The sequence below is a fragment of the Mus caroli genome, chromosome 9, assembly GCF_900094665.2.
Source record: "Mus caroli chromosome 9, CAROLI_EIJ_v1.1, whole genome shotgun sequence".
Taxonomy (NCBI): domain Eukaryota; kingdom Metazoa; phylum Chordata; class Mammalia; order Rodentia; family Muridae; genus Mus; species Mus caroli.
In genome coordinates, this window is record NC_034578.1 from 110,723,583 (window position 1) to 110,739,045 (window position 15,463).

Here is a 15,463-nt window from a genome sequence, read left to right on the forward strand (position 1 = left end):
TGGACAAAAGAGAAGAGGAAATGTTATAAAAAAAGTTAACACAAGGACACCTTTCTTTATATTCAATATATGGCTACACATATCTCACTATGAAGAGGGAACTGTGAAGCAAGCCCCTGTGAAGGAAGAGGCTACTACTGTGATGAACAGATGATAAAAGAACCCGTTTTTTCAAGGTTTAAGGAAAACTGTGATTATCCAGTTAAATCATAAGCAGGTTATTTTAACAGACAAAAGTGAAGGGCAAATTACAAGGTAACAAAGTATGAAAAAGTTAAGAAATCAAGAGACACCCTGAGTTCTTCCACTCACCATACAGAATCACTAAGTAATACAAGGGTTTGGAGGGCAGAGCAGGCTTCAAACATAAGCCCAAAATGCTACTGATAAAGTATAGTTCATTCATCTATCCATCCATCCATTCATTTATTCAATCAATCAATCAAATAAAATAACACTCTATAAACAAAATCAGATATGCTTTTCAGTGTAACTTCTTGATGCTATAAGGCAATGGAATAATACTAATAAATTTTCTGAGAAGGGGATTTTTTTTCCACAGCACTGCAGTTTATTAACCACTGAAGTACTGCAGCATCTGGTGAGATTGGGGCAGAACTGGGATTGCAAGGTGAACAGATATTCAGCATCTAATGGGTTGGAAGAAGCCACTACATACTCTTCACAAACGTCTTCCACAGTCAATACAGAACTAGCCATTAACCCAGCACACCGAATGTGCCCGAGTGGAAAAGATGCAACGAGAAAAAAAACTACGTTACAAAGACCAACACTTATTTAAAAAAGAGTAAAACACTTCCAGTTTCTCCCCTTGAGCCCCTAAAACATCTCCCGGTCTGGATCTACCTACAGGGTCCGACGTCGGCTTCTAGACTATCTGTCAGCAGGGAAAGTACATGGCACTGGCCAGTACAGTGTCTGGGTATGTACTTAGGACAGGTGGGGAGAAAGTCAGCTGTGGTCTCACCCACGGGGTCTTTGGAGTCTTTGTTCTTCCGCACTTCCTCACTGCGCTTGTCCTTCTCTCGCAAATGCTCCAGCTCAGCAGCCAGCCCATCCCCGGCTTTCTTTGTTAGTCTCCATTTTGTGTGTCCTTTCTCCCCTGTCACTTTGCTGAAGTTGTTGTTCTCCTCAATGGCTTTCTATAGCACTTCTTTTTCATGCTCCCGCTTCTCAGCAAGCTGCTTCAAGACTTCTGCTTCATGAGACTTACATCTTCTGCAGCTTCTAATTTCTTCTGGATTCCCTCCAGGGAAAGGTCCTTCTTCTTTGGGGGGTGAGGTGGGTAGTGGGGTGAGGGACAGATTCTTTTGACCAAGGGCTGAGAATCAGCTCAAAAGCCTGGCCTGAAGCACACTTCTCCAGCTCTTTCACCTGAGTATCAGAAGATGCCATGTCGAACAGAAGACAAGAGACTGGCTATACACTCCCCACAATCCACTGGCAAGGAAAGCCCTGCTCGGTCCGAGCTGCCTGGCCACACTCTCAACAAGGGGATTTTTAAGATCAAAGTTAGACTGTCCTTGGTGCCACTCAGCAATCTCCACACCACGGAATTACCTTCAAAACTGAGCCCCAGACACCTAAATCACGGTAAACAACGCGAGCACATAGCGCTGCAGAGCTCCAGATGCACTGATAAGCAACAACTAGGCAAGGAAAGCACCCCCTGGAAAAGCAGAGCGACATTCCCAACCTTATGACAATACTGAATGAAAGAGCCAGTACACAGCAAGAGTCAAGGCTTAAAGTTCCAACTACTTCTTTTGAATAACAAAACAAAACACCACCACCACCACCATCCTACTTCAAGTAATGATTAGAAACAACATGTTTCACAAAGCAGGAGCATGTCACTCCAAGTTGGCCACCAAGGCTGCCCTTGGGATACTTTCCCTTTACAGTGGCCTGCCTTCCATGGACAAGCTTTAGAGCCACCAGCTCTGCAGCTGCTCCTCTCTCTCTGCAGGTAAGCATCTTCTACTTAAAATGGTCAGGAACCCACTGACATTTCCTGAGACCTGAGTCAGACCCAGGTTCTGAGCCCATGATGCAATCTTATCTCCCCAACTGGACCTTCCTTCTCATTTCTAAACCAGCCTTATCTGTCTTCAGCTATATTTCCTCTCTGAATGTCACAAAGGTCCCCCAAACTCAATATTCAGTTAAACCAACGACAGGGGGACACCTGCCAAACACATATATCCTCCATCTGCTTTCAGCTCGAGGTGCCACCCTTTCCTCACGTCTTAAAATGACTACCTTGCATGAATCCTGTCAGCCTTCTGATTGTGTGCAGCCCGCCATATGTCTCTCCATCAGACTCCTCAGAGCCTTTATCGCTGTCTGTGCATCTCCTTCTCCCCATAGTGGTGGAAACCCAGTCTCACATCAGGCAAGCTCCCTACTTTCCATTCTTGATCTTCAGTCCTGCAGTCTTACCTCGGTCCCCACTGTCACCGTGCTTACACTATCCACCCTTGCGGCACCTGGGGCACTGCTGTTATATATATCCTGCTAACCTAGCTAACACACCCCACATCCTTGGCACATTTCTAAGGGACACAATATACTTTCTTTGGAGTGTCTGCTCTACTCCCATGATGCAGGACTGCAGTTCTGCATGGGTATGACAGGAAAGGCATTCTGTCAGCCACATAACCACAACACTAGTCTCTCCAAAATGACATGTTAGCTGTAACTTCTTGATGTCCCAGCCTGAAGGAAAGCAAGGCATTAGGAGTCTACTGAAGACTTCCTTGGTCAAGGGCTGGAACCTGAATAGAAATGGAAGGGCACTTGCTGGGTCTTGGTTTAGTGTCAACATTTAATGCTGGCAGGAGGCAGCTCTCTGAGAAATAGCTCCTGCCCTCGGTCATTACATCAGTCTGCATTTGAATAAATCTTTTTATGTCTTGAGCACTATTCTTTTGTCAGTTTTATAAATCAACTCTCATACTGTGGCTTCTCTTTACATTCTGCCAGTAGTATTTTAAATTACAGTATTTTCCAGAGGTGAGCTGGTGCTTGACAAAAGAGAACAACCTACAGGCATCCTTCTCTCTTTCCACCACGTGGAGCCCAGAGACTGAAAGCAGGCCATCTCTACAGCAAGAGTCCTTACCCTCTGAGCCATCTTCTTACCAAGCCACTGGTATTTTTTTCAATACTTAGTTTCTTCTTATTTATGTGCGTGTGGGTTTATGTGCATCGTGCACACATAGGTGCCCATGGAGGCCAGAGTGTGTCAGATCTGCAGGAGCTGGAACTAAAAGCAGCTGTGAACCTGATGTGGTTGCTGAGAATTGAGCCCAGATCTTCTACATGAGCAACACCTACTCTAACTACTGGGTGCTCTCTCCAGTCTCTTCTCCCATGGTATTTTTTAAACACAAATTCTTTACATAAACCCAAATTTATCTTTTTGTTTGTTTGTTTGTTTGTTTGTTTGTTTTTTTCAAAGAAAAGACAAAAAGTACAGGGGCAAGGGAAAGAGGGAGTGTGAGAAAAAGAATGCTCTGCTACAGCAGGACCAGAGATAACGCTCATTTTCTTCTTCGTGATTAAGTTTCAGGTTACCCATTAAATCCTTAGTACATCTACAACTGAGCATCGCTACTGCTCTGCATTCAATCTTGGTATCCGAGAGAATGTTTTACTAGCAGTTTTTGGCCTGCCTCTTGGAATTTTTAAATTCTTTTTTCTCTGTTTGGTTTTTTGGATAGAGGGTCTTACTGTGTACCTCTGACTGACCTGATACTCCCTATGTAGCTAATTCCTCCTGCCTCAGATTCTTCATATTAATTTTAAAGCAAGTTTGTCGGTTCTACCTAAGATAACCAGCAAATTCCACTTACTCTCCAATCAATTTGGTAAGAATTAACATCTTTATAACCAGGATATATTCACTTCAAGAATGTGGCTGACCCCATTTACCTAGGTCTTCCTGAGTGCTGCTCCACAAATGGTGCCATTTTACTTACGAATCTTGAGCACCTTTGCTTAGATTTCATCTCATCTCTAATGCTATTCTTTATATCTAAATTAAAACCCCACATATGCTTATTAACACTTATCACTAGATTATACTATATTTTAAATATGGAAAATAATGAATATTCTGAAAGGCTTAAGAACACTGTCAATAAGAGCTCACAACTCCCCTCTTGCTCTCTCTTCAGCATCCCTGTAATTGCCAATCTTTTCAATTACAAAAAACAAAAGCGAAAAAAGAAAAAAAAATTACAGGTGAATACCGGTTTTAGTCAAAGTAAAATATTTAACAAAACCATTAAGTTCCAAAATGAAAAAGTTACTCAGTTTATAGTTTTGGAAACAGTATTTTTCCAGTAAAATCTTCATGAACTCAAAAAACAAAACAAAACAAAACAAACCAGGAGAAACAATTTCAAGCTTAAATGTTTACGCATTTGGACTAACACAAACGATAGCAAACAGTAACAGTTAATTTTTATACAAGTTTTTCTTGCTGTTAAACAGTGTTCATTAATTAAAGTACTAAAGTTCCTTTAGGGTCTAAGAAACTTTTGGCTCCTGGTCAAGGGACTACATCCTAAATGTCTGCCTCCCTCATGGTTACATTAAACAGGAATTGTCACAATCTGAATTTCTAGCTTACTACAAATGTGCTGCAGACTGGGGTGGTACTGCTAAGTATAGTCTGGTTATTTTCTCTCATGCAAATCCTCAGCTGCAGCACTACAAATCCAGTCCAAAGCCAACTTAAGTGGCATTGACATTAACCATGGGCTAGTCTTTTTCTGGCATCAGATATTAAAAAAAGTATTTATCAATCACCTTCTTTGAGCAATTTTAAGCACTGTCTTTCTTACCTTGCCAAACACACAACTTATTCTCTGTTCTTCAGTCACTCAGCTGAGATTCCTAAGTGTCCTAAGAGCTTCTCTGCCGATTCTCCTCCCTCCACACAGCCTGTTTTAATGTGTGCTTTCAAAACATTACAATGAACTACAGGTTCACCTCACTGTGTGCATGTGTGGGCTCATTCGCAGGTGCATGAGAGTGCCTGGGTGAACCTCGGAAGGACTTCGTGCTCCTGGTGCTTTGCTTACAAGAGTCAAGTAATGCCAGCACAGTTTACTCCTGTAGGCACCCCAGTATTGAACAACAATGTAAGTTTTTGTGCTTTACCCTAAACTTAACCTACTAGAGAGGGAATTCAGTCTCAAGCATGCCAGGCAAATGCTCTTCTACTGAGCTATGATCCCACCATTGTTTTAGCATTATATGGTATATGTAAAATATGAGCCAGAAAAGCTGGGAAGTAATTTTCACCCATTTCTTAGCTACAGCAGTAAATCAGAGCAGCTCTTAGTCCACAAGTGTGTTACAAACAGCACTAAAAGCAAAGCCACTTTCCCAAGGGCCAGCTCTGTCTTTTGTTCTAAAACATTTCTCCTCCAAAAGAGGATCCAAATGTATGTCTGCAATCAATCAAATACTGCCTGCTTCTTGAGGAGGGATGTGAGAATTATTATTTTTCACAACATTTAATTAAGATGATCGTCAAGGGCCTGTAAATAGTTTGCACTCTCATTACTCTTTGTGGGTTGAGAAGTATGTTGCTATGTAGCTCTGGTTAATCTGAAACTTGCTCTACAGACCAGGCTGGCCAATAGCTCAGAGATCTGCCTTCCTGTTTTCCAAATGCTGGGATTGAAGGTGTAGGCCACCATACTCAGTTCTATTCACTTCTGCATCACATTCTCACATCCAAGATTAGCACATTTTTAGAGAAACACAATTTAGAAACCAGCCTTCATAAAAATAAATTTTAAAAAACTCTAAAGTAAAGTGACACTAAGTAGGAAGCAATCAAAAAAAAAAAATGACTGGGGGGAGGACCTCAACCATTTAGCAGTGAAAGAGCACACCAATACAAGGGAGATGAGAAAGAAACACTGTCTTACATCTAAAAAGTTGAGTCCACAAAGCTTTTATACCCAAGACAAGAGCACAAGTCTAATGCAGCCTCTGTGCATCAAACCCAAGGCACATGGCAGGAACAATCAATTAGGAGCAGAGAAGAAAAATAACGGACCAGGGAAGGCAGCTGGGACCAGTGTGGGCAATGAGAAACCAGAAAGGCCAGGAGTGACAGCTTGTGATCTCAGTACTCAGGAGAGGAGTACTGGGAAGTGAAATCCCAGGCCAACTGGGGCTACACAAGGAGACCCTGTCTCAAAGAAACCCAAAAAGCAAAAGAGAAAGTGTTGTACAAGAGAAGGAATGGAGTAGATGGAGGCCGGCATGGGCCAACACACCACCAGGCAAAGCCTTGAACCCCTCTCTCGAGTTCTAATTCGCTTTAAGTTGAGAAGTTAGGTTAACTATAGTTTGTATTAAAAAATAAATAAATCAGGAAACACAAGCTCCTACAGAGAAGAAGCTCCTACAGAAGTCTTGTCTGACAGAACATTCGAATAAATAGCACACACCTCTACACAAGGCTTTTCTATGCATCCCTTCTACAAAGTGATAAATCATTTATTTTTAAAATTTCTCAAGTATATTTATATACCAAGCTTGTTTGATGTACTAAGAAAATTGAAAAAAACAAAATGGTTTTTCTGGGGCTTAAATACAATAAACACAAAGCAGATTAGAGATGGGAAAGGTGAGTAAATGTAGAAGATAGGACAGACTCCTCTAAGCAAGGATAAAGCTCTATCTCACACCATTTGTACGACATGTAAGAATGAAGTAATCACCTACTCAGAGAGAGGTTAAAGAAACTAGTAAGTAAAGGCAAGCCTGCCTTAGCTTGCTTTCTACTGCAAATGCTGTGATAATGTTGTGATAAAACATTTGAACCAAAAGCAGTTTGGGGAAGGGAGGTTTATTTCAAATTGTATGTCCCAACCATAGCCCATCATGGAGGGCAATCAAGGCGGGAACCTGAAGGTAGGAAGTGGAGCAGAGAGCACAAAGGAACAATGCTTACTGGCTTGAACCTCATGGCTTGCTCACCTTTTTTTTATATTACCCAGGCTCACCTGCCCAGGATGGAATTGCCTGCAATGAGCTGGCCTATCGATCATTAACAAGGGAATACCCCACAGACTTGCCCACAGGTTAAGCTGATGGGGAGTCTCTCCCCAGGTAGTCAATCTACGGGCACAGCTCCTGAGAGGGAAATATGGCATTTTTTCATTCTCTCGTCTGGCACACATTCAAAAACACAAACAAAACCTCAGAATGAGATGACTAGATTAAGGCACAAATGTCTAACACCTGGCCAAAGTTATACAGCTATGAAGTGGCTGAGATGGCAGCTTTAGCCCCAGCACCCACATTCTTCAACTTGATCCCAGGATGACTCTGAGCAGCAGTGGTAGCAGTGGTGGCCGTGGCAGCAGTGGAGGCTGCAGAAGTTCACTCACATCCCCTTCTGGGCACTGTTATTTTGAAGTAAATTTAAAAGTGCTTGGGAGTTCCAAAAGGCTCTCCCTTGGCTATGTTCCTAAGAACTGGAATACAGAACATGTTGTCCTCCATTTAATCTGCACTTCTCTGTTATATTTTGGGTTCTTGTACAAATCTCATTTAATGAAAGGGTTCAAAGCTAAAGAGTATTTGAAAAACACTGGTTATACATGTTTAGATAAGTATAATATAAACATATAACTAAGAACTGATAAAGTTCTCTTAATTGTTTTAAGATGTGGAGCTGAAGAGATGTTTCAGCAGTTAATAGCACTTGTTGCTCTAGAAGAGGATCAGGTTCAGTTTCTAGCACCCACATGGTAGTTCACAACTGTGACCTTGGTTCTAGAATGACTTCTGATCTCTTTAGCACCAGACATGCATATGGTTCACACACACACACACACACACACACACACACACACACACACACACACACAGAGGCTAAACATTCATAAGCATAAAATGAGTCTTTAAAAAAAATTTAAGAATGAACTTGAGGGCTGGAGAGATGTTTCAGCAGTTAAGAGCACTGACTGCTCTTCCAGAGGTCCTGAGTTCAATTCCCAGCAACCACATGGTGGCTCACAACCACCTATAATAAGATCTGACGCCCTCTTCTGGTGCGTCTGATGACATCGACAGTGTACTCACATATAATAATAATAAATAAATCTTAAAAAAAAAAAAAAAAAGAATGAACTTGAAACCAGACATGGGTGGCAGCACACGCCTTTAAACTCAAGGCTCAGGAGGCAGAGGCTGCAGATCTCTGTGAGTTGGAGGCTAGCCTGGATTACATAGTGAGACCCTGACTCAAAAGAAAGAAAAAAGTAACATGGAACCTTTTGTTAAGTTACCTTGGAACCAATACAGAAGTCCAGCAAATGGCTGGGTTGCTTCAGATTTAAACTCTTTAATAGTTACTATTACCATGGTCCCTAACAAACTTTGATCAGGCCTGCTTGATAGGTGACAGTCACTACCTCCTAAAGGCCTTATCAAGTTTATAAATGCTTTCTTACAAGCTTTATGTTTTACTCCATAAAAGAAAAACAGCAGTGTGTCTCCATCTCCGCCCTACCTGGGCCTAAGGCCAACCTCTGTCACTCCTGACAGAGCTAGTTTCCGTGAACTGATGTCTGACCTGCCCCACTGTGCTAGACTCTGTTCTTCTTGTCGTAGGAGGGGATGTATAAGCAGGAGCATCAGAGCAATCCGCCCTTTCTCCCAACAAGGCTCAGCCTCTCCTTCCACCAAAGACAAGCGTGCTATCCAGTATTAAGAACTACTTTGGGAGAACGCTAATAATAAAAGTGTCTGCTGTCACTGCTGAACAGCAATGGCTTTAGTGCAAAGTGCAGCAGAAGGACAGGACACAGACCATTCTCACACAGAAAGCTTGCTCTCTTGTGCGTACATCTCTATAGAGAAAATGAGTGGCAGGAATTCCTACTTTCCAAAACATGACAAAACAACCCAAAAATCCATTTTACCTTCCTAATATACAATATACATGATTGAAAACTTAGAAGAAATTAGAACACCAAATCAAAAGGAGAATGGAAGAAGGCAAGGAGCTCAGGGAGGAAGGAAGGCAGCCAGCAGCCAGCACAACAGAAAGGACGGAAGGCAGAAAGGCAAGTTGAAAGTTAAGTCTGCTGCTGGGTGTGGTGGTGCACACCTTTAATCCCAGCACTCGGGAGGCAGAGGCAGGCGGATTTCTGAGTTTGAAGCCAGCCTGGTCTACAAAGTGAGTTCCAGGATAGCTAGGGCTACACAGAGAAACCCTGTCTCCAAAAATCAAAAACCAAAAAAAAAAAAAAAAAAGGCTAAGTTAAGTCTGTTNTTTCTCCTGTAAGTTACAGCAACATCTTCCAAGATACATAAACATGCATTTTGATATGAATAAATCATTCAAGTTTAACAGCTCATTCTCAGTTTCCTTCTTTGACTTGTCCTTTCCTAAATTTAAAAGCCACACGTGACTTATGTCAAGCTTCTCCCGCAATCTCTACAGCTTATTTCTACTAACAGGAACTTATCCATACACAGAAATAACATTCATGTGAAGACGTGCTTTGCCTTTCTCAAAAACCCATTCCATCTGTAGCTCCTGTGCCTCTAACATCTCCATTACACAAATGGCACCTTGGACTATGAAGTATGGCCCCACCCCAGGAGTGGCTCACCTCCATTACAGACTTCCCAGCTAGTAGTAGTACTCCAGTGTCCTGGAAGAGAAAAACAACTTCCCCACACAGCACAGCAGCAAAGGCTGGAGAATGAAAACTGAAGGAACCTATCCTTAAACAAAACACTGTCTTTATGGGAGAGATTTTTTTATCCATAATTTCAACATCCTAGATTCTTACCTAAAGAATCCTGCTTAGACATAACTAGCCCTATTAGAAAATCTATGAGCAATCAGAGGAATGTGTACACACACACACACACACACATCTAGCTCCTTTTCTTTACCTTCTCACAAAACACTGGCATTGCAAGAAGAGACCCAGAAAGCAATGTACAGTTTCACCTGCTTAAAGGAAATGAAGCCCCATCCATTCAGAAGTCAGATGTTTAGATGCTTACAAACGCAGCATTCACACAATCTCAAAACCATATCCAGAGCAGGCTAATGCTACCAAACACATGTCTTGTGAGTTCTAGCACAGAAAAACGCTAGATATCACATAAACAGTAAGCATAAAAATTCTACAATAGTGCAAATATTTTTCCTGAAAATGTGACCATAAAATATGGATTAACTTTAAGAAACTATAGTTCTCAAGTAACTTTCCATCATAACTACTGAATGAGGCTGCATGTGTGCACAATGGAAACCGAGAACAGAGGCAGACTTGCCTCCTGACTGCAGGGCTAACATCTGACCATTAAGAGCACAGATAGCAACACCTGAATGTTACAACACCTGAATCATATATATATCATTTTGGAAATCTGAAGTAAGGGCTGAGAAGATTGCTCAGTCAGTGCTGATAACTTCAAACTAAGTTGGAGAAAGGGTCCCAGACCTGTGGCCAGTCAACCACGGCGCTTCAGACCAGTGAGACATAGCTAAAAACTAAATGAGTAAATATATAAAGGAACAAAGGAACTATGGCTGAGCGAACATGCATACCCACCTTCACAAACAAGTACATACTATACATTTTTTTAAAAATGGAGTAAAATTTTATGCACCGATACACACCTATTTTCATGTTTCATGCAATGAGCTAACAGTGCTAGCCCAGAAAGTTCCCACACATACCTTTCCAGTCAACTCCCCTTTTAAACAGTGACTTCTTTCACCACATACACTCATTTGTTCATTCTCTGCTTTCTTTTGTATAAATAGGATGGTGCTACCCTTATGTAAGAGTAACAGAACAATGCTAGCGTGTTTCTGAGACTCACCCATGCAGCAGTAGTGTGTCCCCTTTCACTTCTAAGCGCATTTGTCTTATGGCTGCTATCCACAGTCATTGTTACTGATGGGCTGTGGGGAAGTTCCCAGTTGAGAACAGTGATCCATAGCATAGCCCTGATGGATTAAGCATTCTCATACAGGACCGAGCCTTAAAGATTGTGTATTTCCTGTCTCTGGACAGGAATTAGTAAGTACTTTCTACCTCCACTTCTAGGCTAGAAGCCTGTATTTAGAAAACATTAAGGGTTTCCCACAGGAGTTACCATTGGCCGGCCCTCTCACCAGCAGTGTGCAGGAGTTCCAGAGCCTCCCTGCCAGGTCCTGTCTGTCCTTAGGAGCTTACCTTACACGGTGCTCTGGCACTGGCACTGGCAGTCTAACTCTCACAAACCCAGCTATCAACAGGGCTCACAGAAGGCCTCTACAATTGGCATTTTCTTAAACCTGAGCTAATTACCAAGCAGGAAAACAGAAATGTTCTAAAAGGAGGAAAGCATGTATAAAGGCTAAAAACCATACATAGCATTTCATAATGCTAATGAAAGCAAGGACAAGTCTGTGAGACAGGAACATGACTGAAATCTTCTACACTCTCATTACAGCACACGCCTTTCACAGCATCTGTCATTCTTGGTTTAAGTCTATCTTCCCTACTAGACTAGAATCCTGCTGACTTCAAGATTATATCCAGAGTCTGGTACAGACGAGGGACTCATGAACTATTTCTGGATTAGATGTTAGGCAGTAGCAAGATGAGAAGGAACAAGGGCTATGAAGGGCATTTCTATTTGTTCTCTACCTTTGTGTAGCAAGTTGCACAGGCTTAGGTTAGTGCCTTGCTACCAAATTCTTTCGTGGGTCACAATCCCAGCTGAGTTCAGTGTAACTAGGTCCTTGGCTCAGAGTGCATGTGGCGCTGGGTTCTCCTTTGGGGGAATCCACTGGGAAACAACCCTCTTCCAAGTTAAACTCACTTAGGCTACTGGCAGAACTGAGATTTGCTTGAGGTGGTAGGCCTGAGAGTCATGACGACTTAACTCTTGTCTGAAACATCACAGAAGTCACCTGTACTTGTCAGTATGTCGGTTTATTATTATTATTTATTATTATTATTATTAATACCGGCAAGGACTATCTGGTGAAAGCCTGCACAGAAGACCAAGAAGTCTTCTTTTTCTACTGAGACAAAAGTCTCATATTTCCTACCTAGGTTAGCCTCAAACTATGTAGTGGAGGATGACCTTGAACTTCTCTCTCTTCCTCCCAAGAGCTAGCTTACAGGCATGCACCAACTTCACCTCATTTATGTGCTGCTGGGGATTACACCCAGGGTTCATGAGTGTCGGGCACTCTGTAGCTACAAGCTCCAGCCAAGGCAAAGTCTTCTATAACATCACATAACCGTATGCTGCCCTTTAAGTTTCTCATTATCCTGTTCTTCAAGGCTATCAACAAGCTCTTTACTTGGCAAGACTTCCATAGATACTCTCAAGTTCTACATTTTATACAGATTGTTCTAGGATTTCGCATATGTAACCATTTAAAATGTTGATGTTAAAACAGGTATTCAATAGGAAAGCAAATAGGAACCCTGAAAGGATGACCAGTTACGGATGCTAAAGGAAGCCTAACACAGTAGAAAAAAACAGAGAAGTCAAATTCAACAAGGTGCATGCAGAAAGGCAGGTCAGAACCCGGATGGTCAGCTGAGAGACACTCAGCAACTGACATCAATTGTGACAAAAAAACCTGGCAACCTGAGTTCCAGCTCCAAAATGCTACATTCACTCACATGTAAATGCGAAAAGAGAGAACAGACTCTACAAAGTTGTCCCATAACCTTGATACATGCACTGTGGCATGTGAACCCTCGCATACACACCATGCAACCAAACAACAACAATAATATATCTGTCTTAGCCGGGTGCAGGTGGTGGCGCACGCCTTTAATCCCAGCACTCGGGAGGCAGAGGCAGGCGGATTTCTGAGTTTGCGGCCAGCCTGGTCTACAAAGTGAGTTCCAGGACAGCCAGGGCTACACAGAGAAAAACAAAAAACAAAACAAAACAATAGATCTGTTTTAAAACACCAATGATTACCTCAAAGATGAAAAACAGTTTTCCATTCTTTCTCCTTTAGCTTGTTATTAACTCCACTCACAGTTTACAGCGGTTCTTACAGGGTTAGGTAGGTCGTCTAGTTGAGAGACTTCATATGCACCCCAAATTGAGTACTAACAGAGCTAGAGAGCAGCACCTATCAAGCAGGCACTAACGCTAGTATTTCATCTTTTATTATCCCTGCCATCTAGTGGCAGGATCAAAAACCAAGGACAGCAGACTTCACAGATAGCTTCCTAAGTACACAGAGGGTGGGAAAGCCAGCTTTATTTCACTGTAGCTACAAAGGCAATTTAAACCCACTTGCACCAGCTGACATCTTAAAGGCACTGTCTAAACAATCAAGTTTATAACTTCAGATATGGAAATTCAAAGAAAGGTATCCATAGTAGTGCTTCACTACAGCAGAGAATTAGCCAATGAGATGCATGAAAAAGAGCTCCAAGTCCACGCTAAAGGAAAAGACCTAAAGAGAGCAGACAGGCCCTGCAGTACTGCATGAAGGTACTCATCGGTGCACACAAAGCTTCGGCTTAGCCCTGGGGACTTAGCCCTGAGATGGCGCTCCCTTACCTCCACCCACTGGCAGGTGGGCCTCTATAATACAAGACCTTCTTCAGCAGAAGAGCGTGCGTGCGTGTGCTGAGACACAGCACCTGCTTCTCTTGAGGTGAGCACAAGAGGAGAAAGTGAAGGGCTGAGTAACGTCTGCAGCTGTCTGGTCACTCCTTTAAGTCACTGTCACTCTTTTCCCTCAGTGAGGTGGACAAGAAACTCAGAAGATCTGACAACACCCAGCAAAGCTTCACAGCAAGGCATTAAGGCTTTAACTGCTGCCATTTCCATCAGTCCCGCAGAAGAGGGGGGTCTCTGCACTATCAAGGACATGCTCTTTGTTCTGTGTTGGGAAAGGCTCTTCCTCTGAGGCCAGCTTAGCCTTGACCTTGGGATACTCCCACCTCAGCCTTCCAAGGGCAGAGACTACGTGTGGACCCACCACACCTGGCTATACTTGACTTTTTGAAAAACTAACTAGAGGGCTGGCAAGCTGGCTCAGTGGTCCTCCAATTTCCACCTGTATGTCAGGGCATGAGCCATGCACTCAAAAAAGAGCCCAAAGAAGCTGTGTGTCTACTGCATGAAAACCCTTCTGATGTTTAACTTCTACTTCCATCATCCGCATTTATTATTTGTTTGTTTGTCTGCTGAGACAAAGTCTCTTTACTTAGCCTTATTAAAGCCTTTGACTGGCCTGGAACTTACCATGCAATCAAGCTAGCTTGAACTCACAGATTGCTGGCCTACTGCTAGGATTAAGGATTAAAGGTGTGTGGTACTGCATTTGGGGATTAAATTCAAGAAACATGAGGTGGCATGTTTGCACGAGGCCTACTGGGGTGCTGTCAACAAACAGAATTGAAATACACTGAACACACACACAAATCTGCCTGATTTGAAAGCGGAGGAGAAGCGTCTTCAAGTGTATTTCCATCTTTTCCTGTTTGTTCAGGCATGGAAAAAAGTGGCTTCACTTCCCTCAAACTTTGTGTTCTGCACTTCAGTCCTGCTCTGTGGCACCCTTACTTCTCAGGTAACTCAGTCATGCTTCAACTGACCTGTCTACAGCATTCTAAGAACATAGGACAAACATCTCAATACACACTCTGAATTCCCACATTCATATAGTTTCAAAGTATTTTAGCCACAATACTTAAGAACCTTAATTTCTAGAATAAAGTATGGAAGTAGAGGTAGGCAAGAAAATCCCGAGTCTCAGCCAAACCCTTCATACCCTGAGAAGAGAGAGCACACTCAGAAAGAGCACTGACAGCAACTAGCCTCACTGTGGAAAACAAGTGTGCAAAGTCTCGGCAGATAGTGACCGAATGATCCAAACGAGTAACTCAAGAGGGGAAGCCAAGAAATAGGAAAGTGAGCAACACCACCTGGAGCTGGATGTACCTGCTTGAGAGCTGTCACTCTCTGCAAGTTCTCCAGTATTACCTGTCCTCGGTGTACACCTAACAAATGTCACACAGAGTGATTAGTTAATCACTGTCAAGAGAGGATATAGCAGATAGGTTGATGGACATCTCACTGCACACTTTTGCAAATGCTGTTCTTTAAAACAAAATGTCATCTTTGGAAGCTATCTGACTTCAAGAGTACATTCTTTTAACACACAAACTAAAGCACATCTATAAAGTTGGGAAATAAAATATAAATACCATAGAATTGTGATAAGTCACAAGCTGAAATAAAATACCTGTTTAAACTTTAGTGTAGACTGTATACATGTAGTAAATAAAGATGTATATATGAAAGCTCTTATCAAATCATTAAGACAAGCCAGGCAGTGGTGATGAACGCCTTTGATCCCAGCACTTGGGAGGCAGAGGCAGGTCAGCCTGGACTACAA

General features: G+C 42.4%; 1 protein-coding gene and 1 pseudogene across 1 annotated transcript in view; both read right to left on the minus strand.

The window, feature by feature from the left end:
* Stt3b (STT3 oligosaccharyltransferase complex catalytic subunit B) overlaps window positions 1-15,463 on the minus strand; it is a 64,693-nt gene that overhangs the window by 35,045 nt on the left and 14,185 nt on the right. The window lies entirely within an intron of this gene.
* On the minus strand, window positions 301-1,783 carry LOC110301391 (annotated as a pseudogene).